This window comes from Tenrec ecaudatus, chromosome 15 (genome assembly GCF_050624435.1).
Source record: "Tenrec ecaudatus isolate mTenEca1 chromosome 15, mTenEca1.hap1, whole genome shotgun sequence".
NCBI lineage: Eukaryota > Metazoa > Chordata > Mammalia > Afrosoricida > Tenrecidae > Tenrec > Tenrec ecaudatus.
In genome coordinates this window covers 92499571-92509259 of record NC_134544.1, presented here as the reverse complement: position 1 = coordinate 92509259, position 9689 = coordinate 92499571, and the positions used below count along the sequence as shown (strand labels likewise).

Genomic DNA, 9689 nt, shown 5'->3' with positions numbered 1-9689 from the left:
GGTCCATAGCAATAGTTTTGAAGAGGTTCCCAGGGGCCTTACTGTGCACAGCTGGAGAATATTCTAGAAGGCAAACACTCATTGGGAGGACTCAGCACAAGCATGTGTGGGAACTTCTCTGAGATGTTGTCTAGGGACAGAAGGGAGGGGCCAGGGTGCATTGGAGAATCAGGATTCAGTGGGGGTCCCATTGTCTGAAGATCGGGGTTACAGCAGCACCCCGAAGCTTTAGCAGGATGCTGGATCTCAAAACTCAAAGGGGCAAGGTCATCTGTTGATTGTCAATCATCATGCAGTGACTGAGTGGGCAGGTGTACAAGTGTGCTTGCTGTGTGCCTCTTGGTCCTGAACTTCACAGACTGCTGGTGGGCATCCGAGTCCCGAGGACACCTAGTGCGAGTCCCCTTTGATGAAGGCTGGAAATACTGGGCAGATGGAACTGAGGTGGGAAGTGAGGAGACACTGGATCCTGCAGGACTGCTGCCCATGATGGTAGGGACCTCAGGCTGCACAGTAGAGCTGCCTGCTCAGGAGCGGTGTGTGGGATGAGGAAACACTAGGACACAGCCCCCCAAGCCCACTGTCTGTAGCCAGCGTTTGAAGGTGATGCCTGGCCTTGCGGGGCTTAAAGGACCGCAGACTGCCTGTTCATTGCATGTGCCCGGGCTTCCTTCCAGGCCGTCCACTCCGGGCTGGTCAGTGCTGTGGGCTCCACGTGGTCCAGGAAGGTGTAGTTCCTGCCCTATTTCGACAGCTCATAGCACTCGGGTTGCAGAATGCGCACGAAGGCGTCCATGGGAAATGTGACTCTGGATTCCCCGCAGCTGCACTGAGCAGCAGTGTTACCATAATTAACCCAGAGCAGGGTGGCAAAATTGATGGATTCCACAAAGTTGAAACCGTGATTGAAGCCAGCATATTAGCCATAGAGGAATGTGACCGTGAATTCGCCTGCTCCCTGGGTGATCCGAACAAAGGGAATGCCATTCTCCCTGGGTGAGATGAGGGCCACCTTGTGCCACAGTAAGTTTATGCAACCACTGGAACTGCCAGGGAAAAGCTCCCTGGCCAGTCTCTGCAGGCAGGCTCCGTGCTCAGGGGGCACCACATACCACATTTTTGGCTCCCTGAAATGCAGGTAGTTGAAGCTGTACAGGTCCATGTCCTCTGTGAGCCAAGCGGAGGTGGTCTCCCACAGGACACAGTACAGGAGGGAAGTGTGGATGCCTATGATGACAATTCCACACTCCTCCAAAAGATCCTGGATCATTCCCAGGTGTCTGAGCTTCCAAAGCTCAGTGTTTTCACCAAATAAGGAGCCACATACCCCAGCCCCATAAATGGGAGAATCGTGCAAGCGGCTCTTCCAATATGTTCGCTCCAAATCCTCAACATCCCGGTGTGTGATATCTGTCGGTGTTGGCCAAGTGGTGATACTCCTTTACGGTTATGGATTTCTTTGTTTTATGATCTAGCAAAAAGACACCTGTCTGCCCCGTAGCTACCTGCTGCACAGGACTGGCTATCAGGATATCATCCATATCGTCATAGTTCTGTCTGGCTGTCCACTGCTCGGATGGGATTATTTTAGCCAGGCCTGCAGGTGGGCACCTTGGCATTCCATATAAACAATGTATTTGTTGAAATCCTTAAATTCCTCCATGATAGGTTGGAAAGTAATGATTTTAAGACTTGGGTTCTGGCTTTGATAGTCGTGGTAATTCATGGCTGCAAAATAGAGTTAGAAAACCCCGTTCTCATGGATGTTCCATGTATCTTGGAATGCTGTGCTTTTGTTTCTTTATCTCTCTGAAAATCTCTTCCAGTTAATTGATTTCTCTGTGAGAGCAAATGCACTCTCTCCAGGCATGTTGGTTCACTAAGAGAATTCTACTAAGGCGGACAGCTATTGTTTCCCCCAGAGAGAACAGAATTTGTCCACATGGAGTGGGTTTTCTCAGATTGATCTTGGCTCAGTATGCTGTTCTGGAAGTTTACTTAGTTGGAAGGGTATCTCTATCTGTTGATACTTAGCTCCTGTTGCAATCCTGGGCAATTTCCAATTCCACTAACAAGTTGTGCCTCAAGGAATTTTTAAAAAGTAAATCTAAAGACAGTAATTCAGAAACATTCCACATAAATGAATGTTTCCTGAAATGCTAGTAAAGAATCAGGTAAAGAAAAAATAGCACAAAAATGCTAATATCAAAAATAACATTTATTGTAAAATATGAACCAAGACAACTAACCAAACAAACTCCCTGACATCAGTTCGACCCTGTAGGACATGATGAGATGCCTTTGTTTTTTTTCCCCTCAGGCTTTGTTTTTTTCCCCCTCATGCTCTTTTTTCTCATGCAAAGCCTTCTTCTCCATGAAGGGCCTGGTTAAGCAACTGATGGATTGGCAGCCAATGGGGCTCCACCAGGGCTCTAATACAGGACAGAAAAAGTAAAGATTTCACTGAACTTAATAGGAAAAATAAAATTGATGTAGAATGACTTCAACAGTCAACTTAAATCTGGATGAATTATGTTACAAAAAATTAAGCAACACAAAACAGAGAATTCATCAAGCTCTACCATCCTGATTAACGCTAAAAGCTGAACCTTGGAAAAGCCAGTAGAAGTACACAAAACATTAGCTATGAAAGATGTTTGTGTAACCCTATGTGTTAGACATAAACCTTAAAGTAGTGAAAGCTCCCAAATATTGTGTTACCAGGGGGATGATTTCATCTTAAGAACATAGTATTTAGAAATAATGACCAGCAGATTTGAAATTCAGTATTAACCATCATAGGCAATCCTATCTAGTTCCGGCTTTCTCATCCTGCCCCCTGCCCCCCCCCCCCCGGGCGATACAAGTAAAAGCAACAACAACAAAAATTGGGTAAAACAAAACAATTCAGAAGTTGTGAAATCTGCATCATTTTATAATTTGAGTCAAGTTCCTAAGTTATACAATCTTCAGAGACATATTAGGATTAAAACATATATATCCAATTCTCTTCATAAAAGTGAAAGCATAGCTTAAGGAGCCGTGAATGGGGTGGAGGTTAATGATCCACAGCTTCATATCTAACACAGAACCCAGCAGTTCAAACTCAGCGTACATCACATTATTGAAAAATATACCCTCAGACTTTTTTGAAATGCAGTTAAAAACTGTATCAAAGAAATAAAAAATGTGTTTAAGAAGAACATATTTGGCATTTAAAAGTGCTAACACGTTTTGGATTTTTCTTTATCTAATCTGACTTAATAGCAACAGTAGGATTCACCATGTTTTAGTTTTACATAAACCTCACCCTAGCAAACTAATGAAAGTAGAGAGCTTGCTTTTCATGCAGAGAGGCCCTTCCAGTTGCAGTACTAGAGACTATTAAAAGATCAGATCACTTAAATCAGCTGGTTAGTTTGGTACCTGAGCTGCTTTAAAGGTACTTTTCCCCATTGAATTGTCTACTATTTCTCATTTGCCATATTTCCCTTGAAAATTAATAACTAGTTTGAATAAAATGTAAACTGAACATGGAATGTGCCAAACATGGTTTAAATCTTACAGCCCATGCTTTCAAATAATCCTTTTACATGATGGCTATGAATTACAGTTTTAACCATATTAACTACATGCAAAAATTTTGAAAATTTAAAGACGCTTTTGGGCCATGATACTTTAGTTCTTATGCATTTATCTTCTCCACAAACTTATGTCTCTTCTTGGGTGTCATAATGTGGAAGACGTTCCATTCAATTCCATTTCATGATGCCCCAATGAAAGGTTATGCCTGTTTCCATCAGCTTTTGTGAAACAAAATTTGCATTTTTCATAGTACTATAGAGAATAATTTTTCCACTAGAATTATGGTCACGGTCACTGTTAATATTGAAAGTCAGCGGTCATGGGTGTGATTCATGATGTAGTTCTGGTAGACCTCTGTCATCCTTCACAAATGAAGCAGCTTTCCTTCCATTCTTCTGAACATGATCTTCATTCATTTTCTCCAAAGCTTCTATGTCAGCTGAGAAATCAGCTTCATTATCTGCTGAGATGTTTAAGCCTGCAACAGCATTAAGGAGTTCTCATTCATTGAGAGCTCCATAACTCCTCCTTTCTGGAAAGTCTGGGAGACATTCTTACAGTTCCGGAAGAGGAATTCCAGGCCATGACATTGGTTCTACAGACTGGCTGACATCACTCAACCAGATCTTTCCAGCATGCCACAGCTTGTTATACTCACTGATGTCAGGATGGATCAGTGGACATTCATTATGTAACCGCTGCATCATATCAAGACTTTGATACTGGGCATCTTTCAATTCACTACTGAGCTTTACTTCTTTTAATTTAGGAGTGGGAACATTGTGGCCATAAAAGACATAACTGAAATGTGTTTCTTGAGCATGACAACTGTTGGACAAGGAATTCCAACGCTCTGCATTCTTGAGAAACAGTGCATTTTTTTTCTGCGCTCATGTGGATGATCTTAGGTGGATTTTGTTTACTGAAGCAGTCTTTATACCTTTAATCATCTTTAATATATGTTCATGATTCTGGAACTCAATAAGGGTTGTTTTAAATACCTTCATAGCACATTGGGTTGGTACAACTTTACTATCCTTTTCATTCTCCATGCTCCCTGCATATGCATGAAAGACAAGAGATTATTTTCTTGTACTAATACAGCCAGTGATTGTCTCCAATACTCCAGAGTGGATCATTTTATACACAAGTAAACACGTCTTAGAATCAACTGCTTTTTCAGCGAATGCTCTTTTTTCTCATGTGAAGCCTGGTCTATTTTATGATTTTGGATTTTGCTCCACTTTGTTCTCCCACTTCACTCTGGACTTTCTTTTGTGATACCTTTCAGAGTAAATTAGCAGTGGTAGCTGGGCACGATATAATTCTTCTGGTCTCAGATACATGGAAGCTGAGGATGACTGTGGTCCATTCTTCCTCTGGACTAATTGTTTCCATATGTCTTCTAATATCTTCACTCGTATTTTATGGTACTTTTGTGCTGTCTTCAGTGGGGTGAATGTGGGGGGGGCGGGTAACAAAGAGAATGGAGGTGGGGTAGGGACTACTAGCATCTGGGTGGGCTCCTTATTGCTTGGCATAGCTATGTTCCAGAAACACAAGGTCCAGTTCTTTGGGGAACTGAAAGCTTGAAGAGCAAGAAGGGAACTATGCACCATATGGAAGACTGGAAGTCCCTCTGTCCACCCCTGTGGACCATGTCAGAAAAGTGACAGCAGTTCTGAGTATGGAAAGCCACATGGTAAGTTACCATTATCTGGCCCTGCAATCAGCCCAGACCACACCCTAGTACCTTTATTTTGAAAGCTTTGTTACATTAACCTCATTGAAAGGTTTTCTTGCTAACAATTTTCTCGTGTTGAATGACACTTGAATTCGAAATATAAGATATTCCACATTTACTACATGCAAACAGTTTCTTTCCTGTGTGAATTATATAATGTGATGTAAGGGAGTGCTTTCGGCTAAAAGCTTTACCACACTCACAGCATACATAAGGTGTTTTTCTACAGCATGAATTCACTGATGAACAGCGAAATGATGCTTCCTGATGAAGGCTTTTCCACATTCGCCACATACATGAGGTTTCTTTCCAGTATGAGTTCGCTGATGAACAGTGATGTTACTGTTCCAGGAAAAGGTTTTTCCACATTCACCACATACATAGGGTTTCTCTCCAGTATGAGTTTGCTGATGATCAGTAAAAACATTCTTCCTTACAAAGGTTTTTCCACATTCATCAGAGACAGTTTCTCTCCAGTATGAATTCACTGATGATCAGTAAAAACATTCTTCCTGCCAAGGGCTTTTCCACATTCATCACATACATAGGGTTTCTCTCCAGTATGAATTCACTGATGAACAGTAAGGTTTGTCTTCCTGATAAAGGTTTTTCCACATTCACCACATACATGGGGTTTCTTTACTGTGTGAAATGTCTGATGCAATGGTGGAGGAGAGGGGTAAAGGAAAACAAAGGATGAATATAAGGAAGAAAAGGGTAGTGGGTGCATGGGGCACTAATCCACCCATGGGGAGGGTATTGTTTATATCTCCACAGGAAAAGTGGGAGCAGACTTCAACCCAGTGCCGCAAGGTGTGAATGCAATATCCCGGCGTGGAGTAGGGAACCAGTGGAGAGGTCTGGGAGGCTGGCCCCAGCACCATAAATTAAGTGGATTCCTGCCCCTCCCCCAAAAAGAGTTTGTTCCAAAGGACGACATTGACTCTGCAGCTCCGGGTGATGGACATATCTGATCAGAGCACACGGGAGCAGATGAAGGGGCAGGAGGAGAGAGTGGAGCACAGCCTGGCCCACCAGGCCGTGAGGATGATGTTCCTGAGTAGAGCAGGCAGTCCACAGACCGAACAACATGACTGGCCCCACTGTGAGAAATGATGCCAATCAGTGACTAAGAGCGATACAGGGGACAGCACCGGAGACACAGTGTGGGAATTTCACCTGATCTGATCCCACTACACCGAGGCAAATCACAGGGGACTGCAGCGGAACAGCAAGGGAATGGAGTGGCAAGGTCCCAGGGAATGCTGAAAGTGGATTTTGGGGCCAGGGCATGGTGCCCCAACAGACTGGACTGGAAAATGCTCCAAAGGGACAGCAAACGATCCCTGAACTAACTACAAGCTTTTCTCTTGTGAAGTGTTTTGTTTTGTTCTTTGTCAGTGGTTTGTTTTTGTTGTTTTGTTGTTTTGTTGTCTGGTTGTATACTGTTGCTTTGTTTTCCTCTTTCTTGCTTTCATGCATGTTAGTGTCTCCACAGGTCTGTCTGAATAGGACAGGCTGGATGAACTATCTGGAGGAAAAACAATGAGACCGAAAGTTCCGGGAGGACTTGGAGTGGCGGGGTAGGGGGGTAAGGAAGTGGTGTTAACAAACACAAGGACAAGATAACAACATGGGACCCAAAATCGTAGAGAGGGGGGAGTGGCAGGCCTGGTGGGAAATGATCAAGTGTAAGGTTGCTTAGAGAAGAGGTATACTCTAGCCCAGGTGGCGACGAAGCATGGTAGTAGGGCAGGAGGAAAGTCAAGGGAGATGGAGGAAAGAGCTAGGAGTCAAAGGGCATTTATGGGGGTCTAGACAAAGACATGTACATGCAAATATATACAGGAGGATGGGGAAATAGATCTATGTGTCTATATTTATAGGTTAAGTATTAATGTGGCGGAAGGACCTTGGGCTTCTACTCAAACACTCCCTCAATGCATGAATACTTTCTTTTATTAAATTGGAACTCTATGATGCTCACTCTCCCGACACAACTGCTGAAGCCAAAGTGGGTGAACAAGTAAATGTGGTGAAGAAAGCTTATGGTGCCCGGCTATCAAAAGAGATAGTGACTGGGGTCTTAAAGGCTTGAAGATAAACAAGCGGCCATCTAGACAGAAGCAACAAAGTCCACATGGAAGTGGTCCCGAAGGGATCAGTTATCAGGCATCAAAGAACAAAAAAACCATATCATTGACTGCACGCCTCCATGATAGGATCGCTGAAGACAAATGGGTGCATAAACAAATGTGGTGAGGAAAGCTGATGGTGCCCGGCTATCAAAAGAGATAGTGTGTGGGGTCTTAAAGGCTTGAAGGTGAACAAGCAGCCATCTAGCTCAGAAGCAAAAAAAACCCACATGGAAGGAGAACACCGGCCAGTGTGATCACGAGGTGCCAAAGGGAGCAGGTATAAGGCATCATGCAAAAAAAAAAAGATATGTGTGTGTGTGTGTGTGTGTGTGTATATATATATATATATATATATATATATATATATATATATATATACCATATTGAATGAAGGGGGAAGTGCAGAGTGGAGACCCAAGGCCCAAGTGTCGGCCAATGGAGATCCCCTCATAGAGCGGCTTAGGAGAGGAGATGGGTTAATTAGGGTGTGAGGTAGTACCGATGAAGCACACAGCTTTCCCCCAGATCCTGGATGCTTCCTCCCCCCAACTACCATGATCCGAATTCTACCTTGCAGGGCTGGATAGGGCAGAGGTTGTACACTGGTACATATGAGGGCTGGAGGCACAGGGAATCCAGGGTGGATGATACCTTCAGGACCAAGGGTGTGAGGGGCGATGCTGAGAGAGTGGAGGGTGAGTGGGTTGGAAAGGGGGAACTGATTACAAGGATCCACATGTGACCTCCTCCCTGGGAGAGGGACGCCAGAGAATGGGGGCAAGGGAGACTCTGGATAGGGCAAGATATGACAAAATAACGATGTATAAATTACCAAGGGTACATGAGCAAGGGGGGAGCAGGGAGTGAGGGAAAAAAAAGACGACCTGACAAAGGGCTTAAGTGGAGAGCAAATGTTTTGAGAATGATTGGGGCAGGGAATGTATGGATATGCTTTATACAATTGATGTATGTATATGTATGGATTGTGATAAGAGTTGTATGAGTCCCTAACAAAATGTAAAAAAAGAAAATGATTGGGGCAAAGAATGTACAGATGTGCTTTATACAATTGGTGTATGTATATGTATGGACTGTGAGAAGAGTTGTATGAGCCCCTAATAAATTGTTTTAAAAAAAAAAGAAATGTCTGATGTGCTGTAAGGTATTATTTCTGACTGAAAGCTTTACCACACCCATCGCATATATTAGGTTTTTCTCCAGTAGGCGTTCACTGATGATCAGTGAGGTTCTTCTTCCAGATAAAGGTTTTTTCACATTCACCACAGACATGGGGTTTCTTTCCAGTATGAGTTCGCTGATGAACAGTAAGTTTGGTCTTCCTAATAAAGGTGTTTCCACACTCACCACAGATATGCAGTTTCTTTCCTGTGTGAAATGTCTGATGTGATGTTAGGCATTGCTTCTGACTGAAAGCTTTGCCACACTCACTGCATACATAAGGAGTTTCTACAGTATGACTTCGTAGATGAATTTTGAGATGTGCTATCTGAATGAAACCTTTGCCACAATCATGACATACATAGGGTTTCTCTCCAGTAGGAGTTTGCTGATGAGCAGTGAGATCACTGTTCCTGTTAAATCCTTCCCCACATTCACTGCATACACAGGGGGTACCTACTACATGAGTTTTCTAATGTTCCTCGCAATATGTATTACTGTGGTAAACTTTGCCATATTCCAACCCTGTGTATGGGTTTTGTCCTTTATGTGCTGTTTGATAATGTACAGTGAGTTTGAATGATTTGTCGAACCCTTGCCCACCCTGAATGCATTCATAAGTCTTATCAAGAATTTGACTGAAGTGGTGCTCACAGAGGAAAGACTCCTTGAAGAAGATTCTCCCACATTTATCACCTATGCGTGGTTTCTCAGTTTTGTCAGATTCCTGATGCTGAATGCATTGTGACTTCATACTACTGGATTTTTCACAATCAGGGAATTTCATTCCAGTATAAAATTGTTCCTGTTCAATATCAAGAAAAGTTCTCTCGTCTCATTGAAAACTACTGACTTCTTTATTTTAGAATTGCGTAAACAATCCAAATGGTAAACACAGTTATTATAGAAATCAGTTTGGGTGTGAAAATAATGAATGAACACAGATTTGGTAGTTGCTTAATAGGACCGTGAAAATATAAAAAGAATATAAATACAAGCAAGACACAGACCCACAAGGGTGGTAAGGCCTGCTAATTTCAGGT

The 9689-nt window shown here is 43.0% G+C and overlaps 1 pseudogene; it reads right to left on the bottom strand.

Moving 5' to 3' along the window:
• Nucleotides 1-3902: 3902 nt before the first annotated feature.
• On the bottom strand, nucleotides 3903-8664 carry LOC142427594 (serine/threonine-protein kinase RIO3 pseudogene; annotated as a pseudogene).
• Between the last annotated feature and the right edge of the window lie 1025 nt (nucleotides 8665-9689).